This window comes from Miniopterus schreibersii (assembly GCF_964146895.1).
Source record: "Miniopterus schreibersii genome assembly, chromosome: 10".
NCBI classification, from domain to species: domain Eukaryota; kingdom Metazoa; phylum Chordata; class Mammalia; order Chiroptera; family Miniopteridae; genus Miniopterus; species Miniopterus schreibersii.
This window is the reverse complement of record NC_138110.1, coordinates 29,446,443-29,460,444: the sequence shown is the minus strand read 5'-3', so window position 1 is coordinate 29,460,444 and position 14,002 is coordinate 29,446,443. Positions and strand designations below refer to the sequence as shown.

Genomic DNA, 14,002 nt, shown 5'->3' with positions numbered 1-14,002 from the left:
ATGTGACTCTCTGGGATAGCTGACAAGGTGAACCTACTTGGGGATGTGAGATATGAGTGACAAGGGCACCTAGTTGTGTCTATGAGTGTGTGCATGGCTATTGGAGTCTAAAGGCCTGTAGTTTGTACATGCAAGTGAACATGTTTGAGAACAGGAATCCCCATGAAGTGGCCTATGTCCAGGAATGCATGTGATATTGTGGAGTCTGTATGTGTGTGTGCGTGTGTGTGTGAGTGTGACCATGTGGGAGGGTGTGTGTGTGTGTGTGTGTGTGTGTGCTATAACATGATGAGCTGTAAAAACACAAGCCTGGAGGACAGAGACACAAAGCCATGATCAGAGTGGGTGGCATCAGTCCAGGCAGGCTCCCTAATGAAGGTGGTTTCTGAGCCCTGAATTCACCCCCAAGATGGGACCAAGAGGGAGCCAAAGGTGGGCCTTTCTGAGCCCTTGTGCCATTGCCCCCTGGGGTTAAAGCAGCCAGGAGCCAGGACTCAGCAGAGCCATGGAGGCCCCTGCTGGAGAGCTGCAGTGAAGACCCCTGCATCTGGGCCTAGGAGGTGCCTTTGAATGCCCTGCAGCTCTGTTTTTACCCTCGTATTCTTGGCTTGTAGCCTCTCTCTCCTCCAGCACGGGCACCTGGCCCAGCCCAGGGCCTTTCTGGAAGTGTTGCTGTGGGTGTGCTGAGATGCCCTTATTTTCTGATTCAGGTGGCTTAGGAGACACCCTTATCTTCTCACTTTCCAGCAAGGAGCACTGACCAATGGACAAAACCACCTTGGGGCCATCCAAACTGCTCTGTCTAGATTTTGCTTTTTAATAGGAAAATATAGTGTGGCACTCATCTACTTTAAAAATGAAAAACAAGGAAAATAAAACTTGATTTAATAAAGACACCAACTAGTAAAACGTTCTTCTGTTCTGTGTTATGGTCACTGAAAGGAAAGTGACAATCAGGCAGGGAGGCAGCAAAGAGAAAGAGAATGGGGGGCTGGAGTGTGAAACAGGGGCCAGAGGCACTCAGAGAGAGAGAAGGTCAGGGAAGGAGGTGCCAGGAAGGACAGAGGTGCAGAGAGAAAAGGAGAGGCAGGGACTCAGGCGGTGTCTGAACACCAGTAGAGGGGCCCTGTGCACCAGCAGTGGCCGTGCATTTCATGCCTGTGCTCACAAACCTTCTCAGTAATCCTGAAAGATATTATTATTGAAGGGAAGCGTGGAGGGCAGCAAGCTTTGGCAACTCGCCAAGTCTCTAGCTAAGCCACGTGCTCACCTTGGTCTCATGACCCCGACCCAGATCTTCCCAGCAGAGGTCCTGGTTCATGTCAGGTACTTCGTGGCTGGCTCTGACTCCCCTGTCCATGCCCTGCACCTCTGCTCTGCACCCCTGGGCCTCTGCCGAGGTCCGCCTTGCAACACAGCTCACCCCAGGGACCATGGCAGCCTCCCCACGGCCTTCCTGCCTCTCTTCTTCTTTCGCTGCCTGCCCGCTGCTCTTCCTCAGGGTCCCAGGCCCTCTGCCTCCCAGACCTTCTCTCACCCATTCTTTTACCTGCTTGTGTTCTAGTCACTTGTCTCTATGCCCGTGAGGACCACAGAGGTATGTGCAAGGCCCAGTGGGAGCATCAGGGGAGGGTTTGGGGGTATCCGCAAAGGTTTGCAGAGGGGCTGAGGTCTGCACTTGGAACCTGAAGGCAGGTGAAGATCTAAGGGAGATCCAGGTGGAGGGAAGAGCAAGTGCAAAGGTGGGGAGGGGGAGGTACTGTGGATAACAGACAGGAGCAGAGGGACTGGGGTTAGGCTGGCAGGGAGGCAGGCCCTCCAAGTGACCCTGTCTTGTTGGTGCTCTCCTGAGTTAGCCTGGGTGTGCTTTACACCTGGCTGTGAATCCTGGCTGAACATGGGCTTGGTGGTGCCATGCAGGTAGGTACGTGGTGTGGAGGTTGCAGGCCCTTCCTTGAATTGCTGCCTGATTCACTTGCAGGCTGTGGCGAGTAAGCTCACGATTTCCTCATGGACTAAAAGCTCCAGGAGGGCGCAGTGTGCCTGACTTATTCCCTGTGGCCTGGCCCGTAGTGGGAGCTCAGTAAGAGCCTGTTGAACGAATAAAGGGTTGTTGATCCTCAAGGGGAAAGCAAAAGTCTGGCCAGGCCAGGTATCTTGAAGACTTGGCCCATGTGGGGAGATGTCAGGAGTGCCTGGGAGGGTGGGGTAGTGTCTGTCTCTGTGCCTGTTGCTGAGCAGCCCTGGGCTGTCAGGACCCCAGTGCTGCCATCAGTGTTGCCTTTTAGGCTGGAGCTGCCTGCTCTGCTGGGCCTGCCCAATGCCCTTCCCAATCTCCAGCCACCACCACCCAGGTCTTAGCCTCTGACCCAGGGATGGAGCCTCAGGGGACTTCAGGCTGGTGCCCCATTACCACTGCTGGGCCAGGGACCTCACCTCAGCTCTGGCACCCACCAGCTGCACAGTCACCAGCCTGCACCCAGCAGAGTCTACAACTAAGGCCTTATGTAAACCCTTCCACTGGAGAGATCACTGAGTGTGTGGTCTCATGTTAACACTGTGAGTGAGTGTTCACTGTGTGCCAAGCCCTACTCTAAACACTTCACATGACACACAGGGCAGGACTACTAACAATATCCCCATTGGACAGATGAGGAAACTGAGGCCCAGACAGGTGTGATCATTTCCCCAAAGACATGCAGCTGGCCAGAGGACAGCCCGTCTGGAGGCAGACAGCTCTGTTCTAGCTCTATGCTCTTAAGGACCACAGTGTCTTTCTTGGGGGGGGGGGGGGGGAGGTTCCCTGCTGGCTGAACATCTTGGTTCTAGACAGGCATCTGCAGATCTGTGGGTCAGTTCTGGGGGAGCACAAGTGGATGGACTGGGGCCTGTCTGGGCTTTGCAGCCAGATGGGCCTGGAGTTGAATCAGCTCCAATTATGGAGCTGTGGTTGTAAGAACACGACCTACCCTCACTCAGTCTCCATGGGGCCATCACAGGATGAGAATGGTGGGGGGTGAGGCTCAACAAGGGCACATGCTAGGGAACAGGGCCTATCACTGGTGTGGCACATCATCAGTGCTCATTAAATTCTAGTTATTATTAGCAGCCTTCCACTGGACCACCAGCCCTGAGAAATTCATCTTGAGAAGGCTGTTCATATAAGACAATGAGCTGCCGTTTGTACAGGTGCCTCTGCCTTTCCACAAGGGTGCTGATCTTTGGAAGTGTTGCATTCCTGCCCTAGATCTGGCTCAGCAAACACCTCTACTGAAAGGGCAGAGTTCAACCAGGAACTAACCTTGGATATAAAGAGTTGAGGAATGCACCAGACTTGAAATTGCTAAAAGGGCTTTCTAGTTGTGGCTCAGGACCATAAACCCTCGAACCCCTCACTCCATTGCAGCTGCCCAACTGGCCCAGGCTCTCTGCAGGCTGGCAAGCCCAGGACAAAATCAGGATTAAAATCAGTGAAGTTATTTAGACTTTTGTGTTAATGACTTCCAAGGGCAGCACTCCTCCTCAGTATGCAAATCAAGCCATGGGGGCTTAAGAAATGAGCCTGCTTAGTTTACAATCACACCCCTACTTGGCTCCAAGGTGTGGCTTGGAAAGATGCCTGGGGAAAGGCAGATGAGAGTGTGTTGTGAAGGTGAGGCAGGCTTGCCCTGTGGCTCCCCTCAGCTCCAAGCTTGATTCTAGCCTTTTTTCTCCTGAGGGGACACTCCCTCTCATCCAGGACATTTTAAGTGGCTTTTAAAGCCATTGCTCATCTCAATGCAAAGACTCCCCCTGGAGATGTGTAGCTGGGAAGCTACTTGGCCCATTAGAGCTGCTCCAGTGGCAGTCCTGCAGGGGAGGGTGAGGACTGGGGAGAGGGAGGAAAAGGTGGGGAAGAAAAGTGGAGGGGGCCAAGGGGAACTTCAGAGGGTGGTCTGCATGAACCCTGATGTCCAGAAGGACCAAGGCCAGGCCATGTGCTTTGGGAGCAGGAATCCAGAGGATCAGAGAAGCCCTGTGGTCAGACCCCACCTGGACTAGTAGTCTGGCAAAGACCTGCAAAGATCCCTGTAAGAGTGTGTGTGTGTGTGTGTGTGTGTGTGTGTGTGTGTGTGTGTGTGCACATCTGATGGGCACTTCCTCAGTCTTGGTGAAATGAGCAAGGGCCTCAAGGCTGGGCTAGGCCAGGAGGCCCCTGAGGAAGGAAGAAGGCCTGGCCATAAGCCCTCTGGCCCTTGTCACCACCTTGACCTGCAGGTACCAGAATAATCTTTAAAGGGGTGTCTGCTAAGCAGGCTCTTGGGCCAGACACTGCTCTAGCTCCAGCTCAGAGGTTTGTTTGTTCCAGCCCCACTGCAGCTCCTCCTCCTCACACCAACTGGCATTTAAATGTTAATCAAGTCAGGGTTGCCAAGCTCTGCTCCCCAGCTCCCCAGCGGCTACTGAAGGTCAAGACCAAGCCTGAGAGGCAGTCCCACCTGATCTGGGATTGGCGATTCTGCTGGTTCACCCAAGGGTCTGGAGACAGCCAGACTATGGGCTCAAGGGAAGTGCCACAGTGAGGATGGGTGGGGGTCCGGGACTCGGGGCTGAGGTGTGGTCAGCGAGCACAGTGTGCACAGCCAACACAGGGTGGACCACAGGGTTGCCTCAGCCTGGAGTGGATTTACCCTGCACCTTTCCAAGGCTCCCATAGGTCATAAGTAGCCCTCTGGGCCCCTCTTCTTCTCGAGGTCCTCCCTGAGTTCTCTGAATGTTCCTCCTTGTCTTGTTTCTCCTGCAGCCTTTCCCCTCCACCTCCTGCCCATCACCTGCTTGCTCTCCATTTGTCTGCCTCCCTGGGCTCTCCTCCTGTCTCATTCTGACAAGCCTCTATGCATCTGCACACACTGGCTCAGGGTGCAGGAGAGGCTTGGGCAGCTTCCCAGTCTGGCTGATGATTATATTCACACATGGGCCCCTTGGGAGAGCACAGGAGAAGATGCCCAGGAGACAGCACACAGTAGGCCCTCTCTAGATCCTCTGCTTTTTCCCTCCATGTTCTCCTTGGTTCTCTCTGAAACTCATTCCTCCCCACGTCTGCACAGAGTGGAACCCTGCCTCTCCGGCAGCTGCCTGCAGGTCTCCTCAAGCAGAGATGCACAGCCCCCCCGCCCCCGGTCTTTGTAGGGGGGTCCCAGACGTGTGCTTGGGTATGTGTGGGGGGAGGGGATGGAGGGCTGGGTGAGGTTAGAAGATGCTGAGCATGCTTTTGTGCCTCAAAAAAGCCATTAGCAGCCTCGAGAAAGGAAGGGAACTTCCCACCCAGGCAATATTTTCATGTACAGAAATTTATCACCTACCAGGACATAGACAAGAAATAGGAAGGAGGAAACATTTTTCCAGGTATCCCGAATCAACATAAAGAAAATAAGTACAAACATTTTTCATATCATAGATCTTCTCAGGCCTCTCCTCCAGCCTATAACTCTTACTTGAGGGAGAATCGTAGCAGTATTGATATTCTGGGTTCTAAGCAGACAAGAACTTGGGGTTAGGATATTATAAGGGCTGTGGGTGTTACTCCGGAGTTGCTCTAGTAGAAGTGGAAATAGCTGCCAGACACCGTCCAGGGAGGATCATGGAAAGGACTGTGTGGTTTTGGTGTTAAAGGGGTGTGGGTTACCGGTGATTTGGATTCTCTGAGGTTATTCAAAGTAAACTTCTCTTTTTTTTTTTTTTTTTTAAAAGTTTTCATTGATTATTTTAGAGAGAGGAAGGTAGAGGGATAGAGAGATAGGAACATTGATCAGCGGCCTCCCACACGCCCCCCACTGGGGATTGAGTCCTCAACCCAGGCTTGTGCCTCGACTCGGGAATCAAACTGGTGACCTCTTGGTTCAAAGTAAATTCCTTACCGAGGCTTCTAGATAACTGAGGTTTTAGACCCTAAGGCTGTCCTTGCGAACACTCCGCCCTCCCCGTGGGGTGTCCAGCCCCCTAGCGCACACCAACCCCTCCTACCCCTGTGCATTTCTCTGCTTCCACTTAGGGCTCTACCTCATGCTCTCACCCTCCCTGGCCAATGCTTGGTCCCCAGGCTGTCTGGCTGGCTGCATGGAAGGCTGTCAGGGTGGGGACCTCATCTGCCACTGTGTCTCCAGGAGCAGACTGCTTCTCACCCCTCTGGGTGAAGAGCAGCCTCCTGGCCCAGTGGAGGTTTCTTTGTTCTATGAAATTCTTCATCTTGATTCTTCTAAATATGCATGCTTCCAGGGGACTTGCTTTGGGAAGACTTGCAGAGCTTCCCCTCACACTCAGCTCTGGAGAGCCCGGTCACTGGACACCTGCGTCCCCCTGGCCAGCCTCGCCCTCCTTCTGGCTTCCTGTCGCCCCTCCTTTAGCCCTTCCCTTAAAGCCAGCATCTCCACAAACACATTGTTCTTGGTTTTTTATTGGTTTCCCAACAGTGGTCCTTTTCTTCAGGCAAGAGAGATGACAAGTGTCCTCTCACTTCTCCCTGTCAGCCAACCTGGGAACTGGCCCCATCCCTGACCTGGGCTCCAAACCCACCGTGGAGTGGCAGACACTTAGGCCACGGCTGGGGCACAGAGCAGGGTCCCGAGGAAGCACCTGGAAGGACCAGCTCTGTGCCTGCGGTCCTGGCCCAGCCGCTGCGGTCTGCAACTCGGGGCCCACACGGGGTTTCTCTTGGGGTGCTGTCCCCTCGGGCCATCCCTCAGCAGCACGCACTGTACCCTAGTCCCAGGTGTCTGAGCATCCACAGGGAAGATTTGCCTGATACCCAGATGCAGTATCATTTCAGGTTGGGTCCTGATAACTTAGAATTAGGAAGAGAAAGAAATGGACTGCTCAGGGTAGCACATCGCGCATGCTCTCATAAGGTAGTCCCAGGTGAAATACAGGTGACTCTGTGTCATTCAGCTGCGGGGTACAGGAAGGCTGGATGAACTAGGAGGCGGGGCCTCTGCCCTCTGCAAACTGGGGTGAGAGGCTGGGGAGGGCCAGCAGGACAGAGAGGCCGAGGAGAGGCCAGCGAGGAGAGGCGTCGCTCAGTCTTCCAGGACTTAAAAGGGGAGAACTGAAGAGATGGCAGCGATGGCAGGGGGGACATCTGAGGAATGATTTGTGGGACAGGCTGGGAGAGAACAGAGAATGAGCACCCTGAAGTAAGGAGTGGGAGCTGGGCAAAAGGGACCTAAGGGAGAGGAAGAGCCAGAGTACCAAGGGCCTTAAAGGTTCAACACTGAAGGCAGTAGGCAGCCACTGCAGGTTCTTGAGCAGGGAGGTGGCCCAAGGAGGATGCGAGGAGCTGGCTCGAGTACCCTTAAGTTGGGAGGTAGAGGGTGACTGGCCCTTTCCTGACCACCCCTCTCCCATCCTCACCCCTGGGCAGGGACCCTCATTAGGAGGGAGGAGCCTATCCCCTGCCCTCCGATTGAGGTTGGAGGCAAGGGCGCAGGAGGGGTCTTGATGGAGCAGAAGAGAGAGGAATTCTCTCACAGCCCCTGAAGAGGGACAGGATGAATTTGAAACTAAGTGAACAGCTGGCCACACCACTCTTGAAAAATGACGCTTGACATGGACAACAGTTAAATCCTACCTCCGGGTCCAGGTGATCAGTTGGGTGATCAGGACCAAGGGTCCCTTCTTGACAGTGATTTGTATGAGCAAGATGTGGATATTTTGGTGGGAATTTAGAGGGGGACAGGCTTTAGCCCAGCCTAAAGAAAGACTTTCTAACCCTTAAAACTGCCAGACCCTGGAAGAGAACACCTTGAAGAGGCCCTGCGCTCCCAGTCCCTGGAGATGCTCAAGAAGGAGAGGCCTCGGATGGGACATTCTGTCACTCTATTTTCTGGTTCTTGGCCCTAAGAAAATCCTGTCGAGAAGAATGGTTTCTGTTCTCCCCAAATCAGATCTTGAGGTGCCCAAGAGAATGGGGCTTGGACTGGAACACCATGGAGAGGACCCAGAAAACTGCTTCAGTACAGAGCACTCGCCTGGCCAGCCTTGGTTACCACCATGGTTATGAACATCCACAAGGATACCCAAGTCATGCCTAGATGTCAACTCTGCTGGGTCTCAAGCCCTCTGCTCCTGACTTCCACCTGCTAGCTCAAAACCTCACACAAGCCTTGCAGGATAGGTCCCTATCTCTTTCTGTAAACAAAGAATGAGGCTCAGAGGTGGGTAGCTCATGTGAGTGGAGGTGGAGGGGACTGCAGTCAGCCCGACCCCAATCCTGTCTTCCCCACACTCCTGCCCAGGCCCTTTGCCTGGTCCTCTCCTGGCTCAGTGGAACCTGAAGCTCAGTTCCCATGGAGAGAGAGCCAGTTGGAGGATGCACGGATATTCCCAGTGGAAGACCAGGAGGCTGGGCTTGGAGAGGGTAACAGCATCCTTGGGGTCTTGGAGTCCCAGCCCTGCCCACCTCCCACACCCTGCTCTCCCCACTATAGCCAGATATGGCCTGTCTGAGATGGATCTGGTGCCTGACTGCCATCCCACCCTCCTCTTTTCTCTCTGCTTCCATCATCTCCCATTCCCCACGGAGCTCTTCTGGGTGGTTCCTTACTGGTTTCCTACTTAAGAGATATTTACTGAAAACCCAGTGTAAATGCTAAGTGTCACGGGATCCAGGAGTGGGGTGCTGGGATCCTGGCCTCTCAGAAGCTTTAACCTGAATTTAGAAACAGGATCTGGGGGAGGAGTCCTGGGAGGCCAGCCACTGAAAGAGAAGATGTCGCAGGGTATAGGTGCTGGGGTGTTTGCATGAGGAAGTGAGGAAGATGGGGGCTCAGGTAGTGGTGATGGGGGGCTTCCTGGAAGAGGTGTGACCTGAGAGTTGAATAGGATGGAGCAGGTGGAGAGGAAGAAAGCAGCATAGTCAAAGGGGAGTGGGAATGATGGTGGAGAAGAAACTGACTGGAGACAAATGTGGGAAGGAAAGAAAGGTAGCTGGGAAGAGCTGGGGCTGAAACTGTCAGCCCCTGAGTTTGAGTCTCCCAGCCCAGGGGTTGCAGAGGGTTCCTGAGCTGGGGTAGGGGTAGGTGGAGGGAGGGAAAGGAGGCTCTGGGTGTGCCCTCCTTGTCCTGCATGAGGCACTTGGTTCAAAAGGGACAGGGGAGCCACATCTGACTTTCTAAAGGAGCTCTGGAGTTGGGTGCCCACCGGGTACATGGTGCGGGGCTGTTTCCATCTTCCCTGCTCTAGGAACAGGGAAGAAAAATGTAAATCATTTTTTGAAGAAAAAAAAAAGTAAATCAAATTGGGGAGAATGTTTTGTGTTTTTTTTCTTTTTCCTTGAGAGAGAAAGAGAGGAGAGCACAAGTGACATTTGGAGCCATAATACCTTAAAGTCAATATCATTACCTCTGATATTTACTGTCAGCTCCGAGGCGCCGGTGAACTGGGAAAGTTCATCCATCTCTCCCTACACCAACCGTGGCGCCGCCAAGAGCCTCCCCCTCCCTCCCCTTTGTGCAATTTCAGTTAATTGTTGGGCTGTGTTAACACCCCTCACACCGGGCCAGTCTTCCAGCAGGGTCAGGGGAGGGGGTTCTGACGAGGAGGCAGCCGATGGGGTGGGCTGGAGCCCAGGGACATGGGCTGGGGATGCCGGAGGGGCGCGGCCCTGGGGTTCTCAGAGCCCGGCTCCAGCCCCATCTTAACACAGCCTGTGGGTCATCTGGGTCTCAGCGATTCCATCTGCTACCTGGGAATGGTGACACGTCCCAGGATATAGGTATCAGTCATTCATCCATCAATCTGTTAGGTGAGAACTCAACCTTCTCCTGCCCCCAGCTCCCTGTTCAGCCTCCTCCCTGCTGGTTCCCTGGGGATGGTGCTGCCCCCCCCCCCCTTTGGGTGGCCTATCTTCCCCCTACCCATCCTGACTGCTGCATCTCTGAATGGCCCTCTTCCCAGGGGCCTGGTTTGATTTCAAATCCAATTTTCTGCCATGAAACTTCCTCTTTCTCTGTATTGGCAGCCAGCCCCTGTCACTTTCAGCCAGCAAAGTCATTTTTCCAGCCTGACCCCAGGGGTTGGGCCACCTTGGCATGGAGGGAGCAGGAAGCCCCACAAGCATGTGAGCTCAGGCCTGTCCACTTGCTGTCTTTGTGGGGCATCCATGAACATATAGTTGAGTTGCCCACGCACACCTGTGGAGTCTGGGCCTGTGTCATGCAGGTGGGTGTACACCATCTGTGTGCGAGCATGAGCAGGTGCCTGAGGACCTGGGTGAACACCTGGGCTCCCTGAATGGGTGGACGTGCCTGTTCCTGCTGCACACGTGAGCCCATGGGCACTGCAAACCTCAGCAACATCTGCCTTCTGGGTGCCATGTGCTTGTTTGGGTAGCGCTAAGATAGATTCCAGAGTGGAGAGGAGAGGGAGGAGCTGGCTGGGGTGAGGTTCATTTAGAGATGCTTCCACAGAGAGATGCAAGCCTCCTGCCCCTACCCCCCACCCTGGTCCCTCCCAGCTGCTGAGCCTTCCCCTGGTCTGCAGTCTCTCCCATGGGGCCATCAGCACCCGAAAAGAACACATAAATGCACAACTCTCTCCCAGAACACTGCCCTGCATGAGGGAGCAGTGGGAGACTGGGCTGGGTCCCAAGGTCCCACCAAACCCTCTCCCAGGCATTTCCCAAGGACCATGCCTACCTCTCAAAACCTTCTTGTTCCAGTTTACTACAGCTATGGAATCTCCTGGGAGACTGGCTCTCTGGGCCTTCCCAAGAATCTACAGGTGCCTCTGGGGACTGTAGGAGACGATGTGGGGGATGCTTCTCCTCCTGACAGTGTGCATGTGTCTACCCTGGGTTTTCTGAAGTCTCCAGGCAGCATCCTGACAACTCCCTCTCCTTGCTGTACTTGAGGGCCAGGCACTGTTTGGAATTTGGAATTCTTTAAATACTCTGGAATTACTTGCCTCTTGCTCTCTAGTCTCACTCTTGCTGCCCCAGTTCCACTTCTTATTGCCCCACATCTGTGACTGATTCTATCACTCAGTTGCTCAAAGACATACTGTGGCTCCCCAGTGCCAAAGGATTAGCTCTAAATCCTCTAGTCTGGCATTCATGGTCCTCTATGGTCTGGTCCCAGTGACACTCTCAGGTTTGCCGCTTCCTCTAACCCTATTTACACCTTCTTTCCAGCCAGCCCAGCCCATGGACTTACACTCTCTGGGGACACAGCCACCACAGCATAATGTGAGAGACACTGCTCAGGGAATGTACCAGTCCTTGCATGAGAACCTTGCCTGTCTCCTCTGTGCCCTGGGCCCTGGGCTGTGCAAGCTGCAGGAAGATTCCTGTGAGTGAGGTTAAGCAAAGCTTTTGCTTTCTCTCCTCAGAGCTTCACCTGATCCCTGGCTTGTTTCAGTCAAGTGTTCCCCCCAAGCAGAAGGCACCTACTGCCTGAAACCAGAGGGGTGGGGACAAAGAAAACCAACAAGCAAGAGACACCCCAGACCCTAACTCCCAAAGCCAACAAGCTGAGGGTCCACCAAGGTTCCCAGCTCCCAGTCCAACGGGCTCCTCTGGAAGCACAGAGCCCTTTCATTCCTCCTCTGGGGGACCAGCTACCCCACTTTGCTGAGCCCAAGGAAAGAGCAGAGAGGATGGCTGCCTCTCTGTCAGGGTGGAGCCACCTTCCCAGGGTTATATTATTAATGGATTTATTTTGCTGCTCAGAAGCAGGGGCTGGGGTTCCACTCTTCCCACCAGCCCCACCCTCCTTGGCCTTGGACATTACTGGGGCAATTGCACTCAGAAGGTGCATGGCATGGTGGAGGCACTCTCTTCACACCTAGTAAGCATTGCAGAACCCAGATGCGCTTGTAAAGGAACTTCCAGGCCATCTCGTCTCTCCATGTCCAGACCATAAATTCCCCATTACATGACTCCAGGTCATCTACATACAGTAATTTAACCCCATCACAGCTCCCACACATCCTTTCCACAGCAATGGAAGTTAGCATGCTTTTAGTGTGTACCTGAAATCTGACTTCTGGTAGTTTCCATAAGTGGCCCTAAGGTCCTTCTTTGGAGCCACAGGAAATAAGCCCTTTTCTTGGGACCACCCTTGAATGAGCATTTTCCCAGTTGGTCTTCCCTCCCTTAAACCATGTCATATGTCACACATGTGAAGTCTTCCTCATCCTACTACACACCTCTGAACACACTTAGTGTTGGCCAGCCTCCCACTGGGTCCCAGAACTGGTTCAACAGCACAGAGCAGAGTGGGACCAGGATGTTCTCTTCCCAGATACGGCACATGACTTCATGCATCTAAGGTGCAGTTAGGTACAGGGCAGCTGTGTGATCCTGGAGACCCCAGTTGAGCTGTCAAGAGCTGCTTGAAGCCACATCTCCTTTCTGTGCATCTGCAGCTAGAATGTTCACCCCCAGGAAAGGGCCCTAAATTTCTCCCTATTGAACTTCATCTTATCCCATTCAACCCATCGCTTTTATCTGCTGAGATATTTTTCCATTCTTATCCTGTCACCTAATACATGTACCTTTCCTCTCAGTTTTAAGCCACATGGAAAGTCAGTTGGTCAGCCTGACTGATGTATCTGCAGCCAAGTCCAGAAGAGACAGTGCCCTTGAACGCACCTTCAAAGGGGTAGCAGGTGAAGGGAATAGAAAGGGTGTCTGTTGTTGGATCAGATCTCCTAGGGACTTGTCTGAGTAGTCCGTCATCCAGACTATTCTTTCTCAAATATCCACAAGATCTTCACGAGGAAACTGGCTGAGGGCCAGCCGACTCAGGCTGACCGGTCAGAGAAGGAAACCAAGTGTCCAGCCTGGCTTCTTGGGGAGTCCTGGGCAGGCCCGAGGAGCCCCACTCCTTTCTCTAAGCACTCATAAGCCTTCTATTTTAGGGTGGCAATGACTGAGATAATCCAACTGATTCAGGGATCCAGGGAGAGCAAGGCACCTGGGTCAGGGAGGTCTCAGGACTGGGGACGGCAGAGTTCAGATATTCATAAGCACATTCTGGTTCTTTCTTTTCCAGTGTGCAGCAGGAGCTTGGTAGCAATGATGTAGCTAACAGAGCCTTGGAAAGAGGAGTGTTCTCTGTGGGCTGGGCTCTGCTCGAGCAAGTGACAGGTGTGGCCTGTTGAGGGCTGGGGTGGGGGATGCGCCAGGGACAAGAGAGCCTTGGTTATTGGATGGTTTCCGCCTAGGAGACTTGATCCAACAACAGACGCCCTTTACCTGCTATGTGTTTGAGGGTGAGTTCATGGACACTCTCTTCTATGTCTCACAGGTGAGGAAGATTCACAGAGAAAGGATGATTCCCATTTTACAGGGATGCCGAGGTGACCCAGAGACACTGAGGCCGGATGGGATCCAACCTGGTAAGTGGTGGCAGAGCCCTGTGGAGGGGAGCAACAGAGTTCTGTGTATCCCACCCCTCCCCCGACCACAGACCCTGCCCCCAGATGTTGAAAAGCTACATACACGAGACAGAGCCTCTGGCTCCTTGAGGAACTTACTCGAACACAGAACCCTGAAATAGTAATGGTGATGAAGAGCATTGCGGATGACTAGCGGATCTGTGGGTTTACTCACTGGATTTTCACCACCATCCTGCGAGGGCGGCACTTAGAGTAGCCACTTTACAGATGAGGAAACTGAGGCACAGAGAGACACGGTAGAGTGCCCAAGACCACCCACCCTTAGAGCTGTCCCAACACCTCCCAGCCCAGGTTGAAAGAGTGGTTGAGCCTCCAAGGGAAAGGGTGTCACTGGGAGGTCAAAATGTCAGAAAGGGTAGGAGGTGGAGAGTGGAGGAGCCGAGTAGGCCATCCAGGTGGAAGCGTCCTAGGCATGCGCCCTCCGGCAGGTCTGCTGTGGGTATGAGAGCCCCAGGTAGGCAGGTCCCTCCCAACAGCGCAGCCTCAGGCAAGCTGCCCGTGGGCTCCAAGACGGGTGGATGATCTATAGCTGTGGATAGGGTGAAAGGCCTGCTTTAATCGAACAATA

General features: G+C 53.7%; 1 protein-coding gene across 43 annotated transcripts in view; it reads right to left on the bottom strand.

Moving 5' to 3' along the window:
• CELF4 (CUGBP Elav-like family member 4) overlaps positions 1-14,002 on the bottom strand; it is a 289,574-nt gene that overhangs the window by 95,386 nt on the left and 180,186 nt on the right. The gene's annotated exons all lie outside the window — the stretch shown is intronic.